General features: G+C 33.8%; 1 pseudogene; it reads right to left on the bottom strand.

The window, feature by feature from the left end:
- Positions 1 to 5,635: 5,635 nt before the first annotated feature.
- Positions 5,636 to 6,414, bottom strand: LOC132002265 (chromobox protein homolog 3-like; annotated as a pseudogene).
- Between the last annotated feature and the right edge of the window lie 1,402 nt (positions 6,415 to 7,816).

Genomic DNA, 7,816 nt, shown 5'->3' with positions numbered 1-7,816 from the left:
AGAAGAAATATTTGAAAAAATAATGGCTGCAAATTTTCAAAACTTCATGTTGAGTCTAGCTTCTGTCTAATGTATGTGATTTTTCAGGCCTGACCTTACAAAGACTTTACCAGCAGACCTCACAGGGTAAAGCTACTCTCCCCACACCAGATTTGATGCAGAAGCAATGCATACAGTCTCTGCAAGGAGCTGAAGTCAGGATTCATGAGCTTCTCTGGCTGACCATGCTTGTATTGTGTATGTGTTCCTAGCCAAGGGACCTTTACTGGGGGGTCTTATCAGGGAAACTTGATAATATTTTCCTCCACTATGACTTAGTACTCAGTGCATTTTTCCACTCGTGCTCATTCCCCTATTCCTCCCACTGCTGCCTGGGTCCAGAAAACTGGAGGATTCATTTTATTTCAGAGCTCCCTCAACAATGAGAACCCTATATCTGCGCACCCTCAATGGTATACTATTCTACTGGGGAAAATAGAACAGGGTATACTATCAGAGTAAGTGATTACAGGCTTAGTTGTTATTTCCATTTTATCTTTCTGCTTTAATCAGTTACTCTAACACTAGGAAAATCAGCTCTGTCTCCAGCTCAGCTGAATTCCAGATAAATGTAAGACATGAAAACACAGATACAAGAAGCTCAAAAAACAAAACAAAACAAAACACCAAGAAGGATAACTATAAAGAAGAAACAAACAAGAGCCTTACATTGAGGCATGTTCTACTGAAATTCCAAAAAACAAACAAACAAACAAACAAACAAAAAAGGCACCAATATTAAAAAAAAGGTTATAATAGAGAGAAATGAAGATAAAATTTATTAAACACCTTGGCAAAAGTCATGCAAGCCAGAAAACAAAGGTATGACCTCTTAAAAGTTCTTTTTAAAAAAATCCACTTACAGTAACATGCCCAATGACATTTATTATACATATAAAGAAAAGAAATAAAGAAATTATAAAACATCCATGCCAGCTGACCTACTACAGTAATTAATGTTAAAGAAAACTCTTCTGGTAGAGAGAATATGATACCAGACTGAAATGGGTTTACAAAAAAAAAAAAAAAACAAGGGGGTGAATGGTGCTGAAACTAAATGTAAAAGAAGGTAAAATTAAGGTAATTTTCTCATTTTAACTATTCTAAAGGAAAACTATTCAAAGCAAATGTAGGAGCAACGTATTACATACATGCATAATAACAATGTATGTCCTGTATATATTATACATACATGTATATTATATATTATATATAAATGAAATATACATTAGACACAATGAGAACAACAGCATGAAGGATGAGGGGAGTAATTAGGAATACAATGTTGTAAAGTTACTACTCTCTATGTAAAATGGAACAATATCATTTGAATTTGGACCTTGGTAACTTAAAGATGTATATTTTAAGCCCTTGTAATCACTAAAAAAGATAAAAATAATAACTCAATAGAGAAAATTAAATATCATAAAGAATCCTTTATACAAGAGAAGATGGAAGAGGAAAAAAAAGAAACAAAGAAAAAATAAAAATGGAATAGAAAATATCTAGAAAGAGAGTAGATTTTAATAAATTTATAATCACTTAAAATATAAATGATCTAAACTCACCAATGAAAGGACAGAACCAGTCAAACAGAATGTAAAAGAAATACATGAGTACAGTGTGTATGGTAAATTCACTTTAAATATAAAGACACAGGTTAAATAAAAATATGGATTAAACTATACCAAGCAACCAATAACCAAAAGAAAACTGAAGTAGTTATAGTAATATCTGACTAATGGACTTCTGAACAGGCAGAGTATTAAGAATACAGTAGTATATTATGTGATGTCCCATTTCATTATATAATGAAAAATAGGTTAATAATCCTAAGAAGACACAACAATCCTAAATGTGTATGTTACTAACAATAAAGCTCCAAAATATATGGGACAAAAACTGATAAACCAAAATATATCCATAATTAGAGCTAAAAAAAATTCATACCTCTCTCAACAACACATAGACAATATACAGCAAATTAATAAAAATGTAGACTACCAGCCAACTAGATCTAATAAACATTTACAGAACACTGCATTCAACAAAAGCAGAGCACATACCCTTTTCAAGTATGCAAATCTATTCTTCCAAAAGAGACAATATTTTGAGCTAAAAGAATAGAAATCTTATATTTTCTCAGACCATAATGGCATCAATGTAGAAATCAATAAGAGAAAGATAGCTGGAAGATTTCCAAATATATGGAAATTAAACAACCCACTTTTAAATATCCCTAGTGTCAAATGAAATTTATCAAGGGAAATTAAAAACAAACATATGTAAGTGAATGAGAAGAAAATATATATATAATTAATGGGACACAGCTGAAACAGTATTTAGAAGGATATTTACAGTAGTAAATAGTTATTTTAGGAAAAAAGAAAATGGAACTTCTCTTGGTGACACAAATATGTAATATAAAGATTTTTACAATTTGGATACAAAATGTTTATGTATCTGCATCTCCATGCTTCTTCCTCAAATCTTCATATCCCCAAACTTCCCATTTTCTTCCTTCCAACTATGTGGCTAACTAGTTGGCACCAACTAGTTAACTCCCTTCCAACTAGCTAACTGGTTGGCTAAACTATTTGGCACCAAGAAGAATCTACTTTGGGCTATTTCTTTTTTCAGTTTAAGCCTAAATGAAGTGTTTGAAGTGCTGCTCAAATAGAGAATGTTCCTTTCAGAAACCTTGGTGTGAGGCTGTATGTAGTACGGAAGTGTGTCTTCAGCTTGGACCCACACACATAGTTGACCCTTCTGTGAATCCAACTTGGCACTTTTTCTCTTACATACGTTGGTCTTAAACAACCCCTCATGTGACCATGAATAAAAACTTAGGGAGAAGCACAAGTGAATCACTTTGGAAATCTGTGGAATTCAATGTGGAAATCAAATGATGAAATCAAAGATGATGTTAAAATCGACACACGTTCATCAAGTTTATTTTTGTCCCCTGGATACATTCATGTCTAATTTTGGATATGTAACTTCATACCTTCATAACTCATGATGCATAGCTTTTGGGACTTTTCAACCTTATGACCTCAGAGGTATACAATAACCTAACTCATAAGAACACGGTCACGTGACATCCCATGGTCATGCCACCTATTTTTTTTCCAAATGATCTACAATTTCCTGTTACAAATATCTTGTCTTCTCCTTAGAAATCTAGGGTTGTATGTTGTCAAATTTGTTTTGGAGCTCACCAAATAAATTATGTATAAGAACTATAAAATGTCCTCTTATGAACAATCCACCCAGCTTAAGAAGCATACGTAGCTAATAAATGTAGAGCCCTCTGTGGCCTCCTTCTTTATTGCATTACCCTTTTTTAACATGTGAAATAACTTTAATGTTCTGTTTATCTCTTCCTAAATTCCATTTATAGTTCATCACAAATGGATATATCCCTAAACATAACCCGTTTAATTTAGTACATTTTTTGAACAGTATATTTATTGAATAAAACAGTGTGTATTCTTCTGTGGTTTTCATTTTTTTCATCCTATGTTATGTTTGTCAGAATTATCCTTGCTTATGCATAAAATTGTCATCTATTTTCACAGCTGTTAGGTATGGTACAAATATTCCCTAAGTGTTCATACTTTTGCTGACTGATGAGCATCTGAGTTCCTTAAACAACTGTAATTACATATATTATTTCCATGGCATGATTTCACATGTCTCCTGTAACAAATATACACGGATTTATTTTGTCTACAGGCCAAAAAGGTTGATCTTAGCACCATGGAGTAAGCACAGGCCCAATGTACAAGATAATGCCAATTTCTTCCCAAAGAGATGTGTCAATTTCTATTCACATCACCAGACTACAACATTCCCACTGATGCATGCTTTTGTTAATATTTGCTGTTTCCATGGTTTAATATTTACAATTAAGTAATTTTCCTAATTACTAATAAAATTGAGCATCTTTTAATATATATATTGTCATTTGTGCTTCCCCTTCAGTTTTCTGTTGGCCTGTGTTTGAATCTCTTTGTCTTTAATGTGCTGAAGGACGCATCATGTGTTAGGCAGGCCTTTTTTTTTTTTGGTTTCTGCTGAACCAATAACTGAAATACTGACAAGACTGAGCCTACATATAAGGAATGAGTTGGGTTAAAGAAAAAACATGCAAAAGATTACAGAAGTTTGTTCTCCCATTCATTCAGCAGGTCCCAAACTGTCAGTATCTCTAACCATCTGATTATGATTAGGTTCGCCTGAACGAAATCTTAGACATTCCATGAAAATGACCTTTTAGTCGACATAGCAACAGGGATTTTTCAACTTCTTGTAAGGAAATGGTTCACTAGAAGAAACCTTTAAATGCCCATTTAACTAAGTTTTGCTTACCTAAATTTTTTTTTAAAGATTTTGTTTTTATTTATTTGGCAGAGATCACAAGCAGGCAGAGAGGCAGGCAGAGAGAGAAGAAGGGAAGCAGGCTCCCTGCTGAGCAGAGAGCCTGATGCGGGGCTCTATCCCAGGACCCTGAGATCATGACCTGAGCTGAAGGCAAAAGCTTTAACCCACTGAACCACCCAGGCACCCTCTGCTTACCTAATTAAAACACACCAGGACTTATCTGGTTTTCTCATTTGGGTGGGAAAGAGTTGGCAGTGATAAATTTTTTCTTTCAGGGATCTTGCATTTAAAATGACTGTAGATATGGTGGCACCTGGGTGGCTAAGTTAGTTAAGCATCTGACTCAGTTTTGGCCCAGTTTATGATCTTAGGGTCGTGGCACTGGTCCTGTATGGGGCTCTGCGCTCAGCACAGAGTTGGTTTGTGATTCTCTCCCTCTTCCTGTGCCCCTCTCCCTGTTTGCACTCTCATTCTCTCTCTAAAATAAAATAAATGGAATCTTAAAAAAAAATAAATGACTGTAGATAATGGATATGGATTCTGATATAGCTGCTTTTAAATTTTCCAATTTAAATTGTCCAGTTAATTACAAAATTTGAAAACTTAAGGCTTCAGGAAAAATTCTGATTTAACGTTACATGATTCATTTCTTAGATTGCTGAAAATGATGACATCCCAGAATCATAGATTTATCCATGGTTATAAAATGCTGTTTTTGTATTGGTGAATGTTAAAAAAAAAAAAAAAAGAAAAAGAAAAAAAGAAAAAAGAAAAAGAAAGGAAAGAAAACCACTTATACATGTATTTTCATGTATACACATAAAAACCCAAATAAAAAAAAAATAGTCCTTAGGCATATAGGAGTTAAACAAATTCTGATTAACAACTATGAAGATTTCCCCAAACATTTAGAAAAGGTGTTCTCTAATGCGAAAGAGTAATATGCCATGGTCTCAAATATTCTTTTCTGATATGGGAAGCAACTACAGAAAGCTTTTATTTGTTCAAAGTAACCAGTGTTATATATGCAAAAGACCACAAAACTCCCCCAATACTACTTCAAAACAAACAGATCAAACATGATTTTCATTAGAATGTTATTTCTTCACACTAATAAAGAAAAAAAAAAAAACCAAGACCCAGATTTACATATATACACATGTATATTTACAAATAAATATAAATACATACAAAAAAACAATGCAAACAATTATTGAGCTTCATCCGAACAAGAATGCCAAGTTAGTCTCTCTTCATAAAAGGCAATTACAATTTGAGGAGACTTCATATTTGCTTCTTTTACCAGTACCAAATCTGCTTCACCTGAATCTTTTCATTTTCATGAGACACATTGATTCTCTGCTGCTGTCTATGGCACCAATTGCTCATTTAGGATCAAGACCTCTAACAAAGCCTCTTGGTTTATCAGCAGCATCTCTTTTCTTCTTTGATTTGCTATCATCAGATTCACTGTCAGATAAAGACTGTCTTTTTGTGCCATCTATTTCTTTCTCAGCTTTTTGAGAACTAAGAAATGTTTCAGGGTGCCTAGGTGGCACAGTAGTATGTTGAACGTGTGACTCTTGGTTTCAGCTCAGGTGCTGGTCACAGGTGGTGAGAATGAGCCCCTCCACAGGTTCCAAGCTCAGTATGGAGTCTTGAGATTTTTTCTCTCTTTTCCTCTGCTCTCCTGCTTGTGCTCTTTCTCTCTCTCTCTCTCTCAAATAAATAAATCTTAAAAAGAAAAAAAAAAGGAATGAAAAGAAATCCTTCAATTAACTCTAGATAATCTAAATTTTCTTCAGGTTCCCAAGTACTGTCAGCATCTGTAAATCCCTTCCACTTTAGGAAATACTCCATCTTCCCATTCACTACATGACAGCCTAGAACTGTTACCACTACAGACTCTCCCTCTTCTATTTTTTACTCTTTCCATTGTTTCTTCCCCATTTTTTTTTTTTTTTGAAATGTAGTGTTCTTGGAGGCCATTTTTCATTGCAGACCAGAAGAGCTATTATTCACCACCTCTGGGCGTTCCAAGTCCCAGGTCTGTGACATCTCCAGTGCTGTGGTCCTCATGCTCTAGCCACTTCCCATAGATCAGTTAAAAATGTAAGATCTCATTACCAGTTCTAGAATTTTTTTTATTCTTCCTTGAAAAAATTGTACCTCTTGATTCAATGTGTATTAAAAGCAAGTGGTATTTAGATTCTGCTTTTCTTACTCTTTTCACTTATTTATTTTTCAAATATCTTTCTTTAATACACATCCGAATAACAGGTTGACTATTTTAATTACCAGCATTTTATAATGTTGCATATTTCATTTTATATGGTAGTAGTAGATCAACATAGGTTGTTTGTTCTTCAAGAAATTCATAACCAAGTTTTATGATAATGTAAATAGATAAAATATTGCCTCATTTCTTTTTCATGTAAGTAGAATGCGTGGAAAATTGTAATAACAAGCATGCATGGCTACAAGGTCCCTTCCTTTCTGTATTTTGGTTTCTGTAACGTTACAGTGGGTCCTATGTTCCACATGCTATGATTCTCAGAAGTAAATACTAAAATGGGAATTTGGATACATAATATTTATGATGAAGAAACAGTGTCAGGCAAAGGAAAAAGATGAATTGTGATGCAGGCTCAACAAAGCCTTGATATAGGGGAGATCTGGAGCATATATAGCTCATCACAGAAGTCCCTCATTGGGGCAAAATAGCAAGGCTTTTGTTTTTCCACCTCAATTAGTCATCGGATGTGAGCTGCTCAGGCTAACATAATCTTAATATATGAGTCTCTGAAGACAAGGTATATCCTGGTGGAGCTCAAAGCGAAAGACTGTCTGCTGACTGCTAGCGTAATAAGTTCTTTAAAAGAAGATCTGAGCACTGCATTTCCACGTCCATTGCCATGCATTGTTACAAGGGATATTCTAGGTGAAAAATTCTGCTTGAAGTATCAGTCAGCATATCATAACAGAATAGAATCTCAAGATAAGGGCAAAATAGTTATGATGTAATGTCATTTTGGCCAACTGAATGGATATATTTCCAGTGGCTCTTGCAGTAAATAATAATTTCATGGTAGAGAATGGTAATGTCACAATTTTTTTCTCCTATAATTTCTTCAGATTTTGCTTGACTACCTGCTTTTATTTTGCATTGCAAATGGGTATAAAGTCAATTTGATTTTTTTTATTTTAGCAAACTTAATATGCTTTAATACTTTTTTTGTTTTGTAATGATGATATGAATAAATTTTTATTAATTATTCTAGTTCTTGAAGAGTCATTTTGATATGAAGAGTTCAGTTCTTCTTCCATCAATGAAAAGAATTTCTGAATTCCTTGGTTTTATTTTTATTCCCTTCACTTGGTTTAGTAAATA

Source organism: Mustela nigripes, chromosome 14 (genome assembly GCF_022355385.1).
Source record: "Mustela nigripes isolate SB6536 chromosome 14, MUSNIG.SB6536, whole genome shotgun sequence".
Classification (NCBI taxonomy): domain Eukaryota; kingdom Metazoa; phylum Chordata; class Mammalia; order Carnivora; family Mustelidae; genus Mustela; species Mustela nigripes.
This window is presented reverse-complemented; position numbering and strand designations above follow the sequence as displayed.